We start from the raw sequence: 6027 nt of genomic DNA on the forward strand, positions 1-6027 counted from the left end.
CACACCCCATCCTGTGACCTGTGGGGCGTAGGGCCTGTCTCTGGTCTCCGGCCCCACATTCCTGTCAGTCCTGGTGAACACCAGCTAGGGGAGTGCCCCAGACTCCTGGCTCCAGGAGTCTGCCTGTTCCTCCCTCCCAGGAGGTTTGTCATTGTCCCCTCAAATCCCATAATGTGGGGTTTCAAAGCTCACTTTTTTTTTAAGAGAGAGAAAGAGGGAGAATGTTTTAATATCTTTATTTTATTTTTATGTGGTGCTGAGGATCGAACCCAGTGCCCCGGGCAGGCGCGCTACCACTTGAGCCACCTCCCCGGCCCTCAAAGCCCACTTCCTTTTCCTTGTTCCCAGTTCCTCAGTGGGGCGCTCGCAGTAGCCCATCAAAGGCTGTGGGAAGTTAGGCTCTGAGCTGAGAGAGCCAGCAGCCAAGGTGCCTTTTCTCTGCCACATAAACCACTCTTAGATTGTAAGTCACAGGGACAAGTGGGGCCAAACTTGGCCACCGATTAACTAGGCTTCAGAAGAAGCACAATGTTCAAGGGAACCATTGCTCAGGGCTTTTGAGGCTCTTCTGAGAAGTGAGCAGACTTACAAGCTTCAAACTAAGAGCTTGCAACTGGGTCTTAGAAGAATTTTATGGGAATTTCCAAATGAAAATTGAGGATGCCTCTTGCAATTCAATTTGCTCCTATAGTGCTCCCTCTAGTGGACAGAGGTATTCACTGCACTCCTGTTCCCCCCAGGTAGGAGACCTGGTGGGGACTGCACCTTTCCAACTGTTGACTTACCTGCTTACTTAGAGGTGAACCTCAACCAGCTGCCATAGTGACCAAGAGAGATGTAAAATGAAGGTTTAAAGGTTAAACAAATAAATAAACCAAGGCCCCAAATTTGTGAATAACAACAGATGTGCGTTAGTCTGACTGTCGTGTACATTACCATCAAGACGAGTTTGCTCTAAGAAAGTCTCTTGAGTTCTGCTTTATGAGGTCATTGATTTCCCAAAATGGGCGTTCTTATTCAGACATATGTACCTGAATAGAAGAACAAAGTAGAATTTATATTTCCAGGTGCATTTCACGCCTAAGGGGTATTGTTGAAGGGTAAATATGGAAAGAATTTCTTTTTCTTAAAAAGAAAATGTTTGCCACTTTGCAGACACAAAATTATCCTGAGAAGGAATTTAAAGTGACTTATGCTCAACCCCTGACTGCCATGGGTCTGGGATTTTATGGTTGAAACTGGGGGAGGGTGTGTTCTTGAGGGGTCAGGAAGTCAAAGACATTGAACCAGACTCTTCAGAGAGCCATAGAGAAGGAGCTAGAAAAGCTAATCTGGCCTCGTTGGAGAGGTAGGAGAGTCCCAAATAGGAGAAAATCCCGGGATTCAGAGGGAGAGGCAGACAGTGCCAAACAGATTGTGAGTGAAGGGAGAAGGCCTGGGAACTAATGCTGTTGAGGAAAATATCACCAGCGTTTACTGGTTAATATTGATATAATACTTGAATATACTGTTCTGGGTAGAAGGTACCAGGAGTCAGCCTCGCCTTCGGAGGATTTGATGAGAATAATGGTCAGAAGCCTGTGTGCACTACACACAGCAGCTACCTTCACGGAATGGAAACCACTAGCAATCTGAAGAGAACCCCATTAGAAGACTCATTCCAAGTCATAGTGGAAATTTTCAAAATGGCTTTCAGGGTTGCTCTGCTTGAGTGAACACACATACTGAACCTGAGCATCACACCATCAGCAGATGGGACTAAATACAACACATATTTTTTTAATGATATGTATGTAAATGCCTTATATTCTTGAAAGAGAGTCCATGTGTTTAAAAGGTATTTGTCAAGCATTTACAAAGCTTGATTAGGTAATTAACCTGTCAGAGGGTTCTCTAGAGGAACAAAACCAACAGGAGTTACAGATCCGTGATTATCCAAAGGGGATTTATTTGATGGGCCTCCAGGAACAGAAGCTGGGTAGACCCGGTGGCCATCTGCAAGGTGGAGAACTGGAGGAACCGGTCACTGCTCAGTCCAAGAAGCTGGAGGCTCAGAACAAGAGGGACCATGATGTAGCTGCAGTCCAGGATGGACGGGAGCTCCCTGGAGAGTCACTGGCCAGAGTCTGCTGGGGAACAGTGAAGGAGCAGGACTCTCTTGATCTTCACCTTCTATTCCCTCCAGGCCCCCAGCCCGTTGACTGTGCTGCCCACATTTAGGATGGGCCTCCCTCTCGGTGTGCTGTCCCACAGGCCCATAATTCCTGGGGACATCCTCACCCACACACCCAGCAGCCTCTTAATTCCATCTCTTGATGTCATCAAGTTGACAATTCAGATGAACCAGGACGGCCTCAAACGAAACCTTACCAACATTTTAAAAGTAATTTTTACAGGATTTATCATCTGTTAGTAATCCAATAAGTGCATCTTTAAGTTATTCAAAGAGTTATATTTATGAAAAGTTGCGACATAGGCTGTTTGCTCAGTGAGGTGTACTTTCCACCTGAGCCACCTCCGTGTGAGTCCCCAGGAAGAGAAGGCCTGGCACTCCAGAGTCATAGAGGTGAACACAAATACCAGGTGTGCAGTAACCACCTCTGTGCTTTGAGCAAGAGCTGCTACTGAGCTCCTGCCACGATTACTGTCCAGGGTGGAGAAATAGACTGGTGGACAGTGACTGCACAGTTGGATGTAAAATAAAGACCCTATCAAAACCTACCTACTTGACTTGCTAAGACATCAGTTTTGTCTCTAAAGGGAGATTGATTACGTCAGCAAGTAGAAATACACACATTCCATTTTAGCTGGAATAATCTAGTTATCAAACTGTGTCCAAAATAATTCTGCTCTGATCACACAATTTTCTGTACCCGGACCCACGACGTTGGCATGTCAGGCGGTTGTAAATTATTCTGCATATATTTTTCCTATCAATGATGATAACAGCTTTGGGGTGTCCTGCTCTAGGACAGACTGGCTTCTGGGTCTGTGCAGTAGTAAAGTCTGGAGCAAATGCTAGGGAGAGAATGTGGAGTGGCTGGCTGCTTTTCCTGTGGTGGTCTTCCTCTGGTCGCTGTGTACCGGGACCAGTGTCTACACCACTAGACTGGGATCCACTGTTAAATCTGCAGCTGTTCATTGATGAAAACTGATATGAATCCAGTCCTGTCAAACTTTCTCGTACCTCCTTGTAGAGCAGCATCAATTTCCTTAATTTTTTTTCAAGCTTTATTGAAGGACAGCCAACAAATAAGTGTATATATTGAAGATGTACAACACTTCTTATTTTCTCCATTTTAAGGTGTGCAGCATCTCTTGTTTCTCTGTGGCTGAGAATTAAATAGCATGAGTTTGTGGAAATGCGCATACCGTGTAAGATGGTCAACACAATCGGAGTGATTAGCCTCACCTATTGTTACTTGTGTGTGTGTGTGGGGGGGGGGGTGAGGGCACTTAACGGCCTCCTTTAGCAGATGTCAAGTATATAATACGGCATTATTCACTACAGTTGTGCTGCCATAGCAAACTGACAATGAGTGATTTTTAAACAAGTTTTGGTTTTGTTTTTCCCTCCCGGTTCTGGAGGCTCGGAAGGTCCCAGGTCCAAGTGCTGGCAGGTGCAGGGGCTGCAGAGGGCCTGTATCCTCCAGTTGCCACCACGAGGTGCCTTACGTGGTGGAAGAGATGAAGGGCAAAGAGCAGGCCTTGCTGATTCCTCCAGTCCTTTATAAACGTTTTTAAAAATCGTTAAAAAGATCGTACCTGTCATGGAGTAGAGTGCAGTGCTTAAATACATACGTACATTGTGCATGATCATAATCAGATCACTGTATTTTTCATCCACCTCCTCATACATTTATCATTTTAAAAGTCCTCTTTTCTAGCTCTTTTGAATATTAATTGCAATATTGATAACCACAGCTACCCTACTGTACAGAGGGCTATCAGAACTTATTTCTCCTGCCTTCCTGTGACTATGTACCCATTGACCAGTCTCCCTTCCTGGCCTCTCACCCACATATCTGCTCTCTACCTCCATGAGATCAACGTCTTTTCATTTCACAGGTTTTGCTTCTAAGTGAGCTCATGTGGAATTGGGCTTTCTGTGCCTGGCTTATTTCAACACAGATTGCTCCAGGTCATCCATGTTGCCACAAGCAATCAGGTTTCATTCACCCTCCACGGTTTGCAGCGGCTGAGTTCTCTTCTGTGGTGTACACACACGGCCCTTTCTGTCCACATTCACCGGTGACAGACACCTGGGCTGGTTCTTTCTCTTGGCTATTGTGCACAGTGCTACACTGAATGTGGGAGACCCATCCTGACATCTTGATTTCTTGCCTTTGGGAATACACCAAGTGGTATTATGGAAAACAGTACGGTGATGGCTGGACCTTACGGGTGCGTTTTCATATTCTGAGGAATCTCATACAGTTTTCTGTAATACTTGCTACTGACTGGACAGGGCTTGAGGGTGTCCCCCAGTGCTTCATGGGTTGGGAGCTTGGTCCTCAGTGTGACAGGTTGACAGGTGACAAATCACTGTAGGTGCTGTCCTCAGAAGGAATTTGCATAGTTCTTATAGGACTCTGGCTAGTTCTCACAAGTTACGGAAGAGCCAAATGACTCTTCCCCACTCCCTGACCTCTTCCTCTCACATGCATTCAAATATACATGCTGCCCACCAGGTGACAGCCATGGGGCTCCCATCAGCCTGAGCATACGTCAGCACCATGCTCCCAAATCTCCAAAATGGGAGGCGAACGAGACCTTTTTTTCTTTATTAATTCCCAGTTGCAGGAGTTTTTGTTATAGCAATGGAAAAAGTATTAGCAATGACTACTAATTCACATTCCCACCATTAGTGCCCAAGTTCCCCTTTTTCCATATCCATGCCGGTAATTGATATTTTTTGTCTTTTTGATAATGTCTATTTTAACTAGGGTAAGTGATCGCTTGCTGTGGTTTTGATTTGCATTTTCCTGGTAACTAGTGACGTTGAATATTTTCATAGAACTGTTTGTGTGTTTTCTGAGGAATGTCTATTCAGGTTTCAGAATCAACATTAAAGTCTAAGTTCAAAGTCTCATCCAAATATAATCCAAGTCAGATACAGGAGAGTCCCAGGCAGGGGTCATTCTAAGGTCAGCTGCTCTCCAGCTGTGAACGTGGTAGCTCAGTTATAGGTTCTGGCATAAAACAGGGGGATAGATGTTCCCCGCGCCAGAAGGGGAAAAGGGTACGGAGAAAGGAACAGCTCCATCCCAAATAAGTCCAAAAGATCCTCTCAACTCTGAGCAGATGATTTAGCTTCTTCCTTTTTGATACTGATGTTTTTTTTTTTTTTTTTTTTTTTTCATGCCTGAGTGCTTTGGCTGGGGCTTCCGGTACCATCTTATGTGCAACTTGTGGGAGAGATTACCCTGGTCTTCTTCCTCATCTAGAGGCCAAGTTGCTTTTTAGCCCCTGACAAGGACACCAGCTGTGGACTTGCTCCATTGGCCTTTATTTTATTGAGGTAGATTTCTTCTGTACTGAATTTCTTGTGTTTGTCACGAAAGAATGTTGGATTTTGTCAAGTATTTTTTTCTGAATCCATAGAGATCATCATATGATTTTATCCTTCATTCTGTTAATGTGACAAATCACATTTATTAATTTGTGTATGTTGAACCATCCTGATCATATTGCATGACCCTTTTAATGTGTTTTTTTAATTCAGTTGAGGATTTTGCACTGTGTCCATCGGGGGCATTGGCCTAGAATTTTCTTTTCTTCTAGTTTTTACATGTGCCTTAGTTATCAGGGTGATGCTGGCCTTGTCAAACCAGAGTGAAAGCATTCTCTCCTCCCCAACGCTTTGAAAGACTTCGAAGAAGATTGTCATTGACTCTTCTTTAAATGACGGGTAGAATTCACCTGTGAAGGCATTGGGTGGAGTCACTTTTTGTTGTTGGGAGGTTTTTGATTACTTATTTAATCTCTTAATTTGTTATGGGTAGTTTAATGACTCTGTTTCTGTAT

The sequence above is a fragment of the Urocitellus parryii genome, chromosome 9 (assembly GCF_045843805.1).
Source record: "Urocitellus parryii isolate mUroPar1 chromosome 9, mUroPar1.hap1, whole genome shotgun sequence".
Classification (NCBI taxonomy): domain Eukaryota; kingdom Metazoa; phylum Chordata; class Mammalia; order Rodentia; family Sciuridae; genus Urocitellus; species Urocitellus parryii.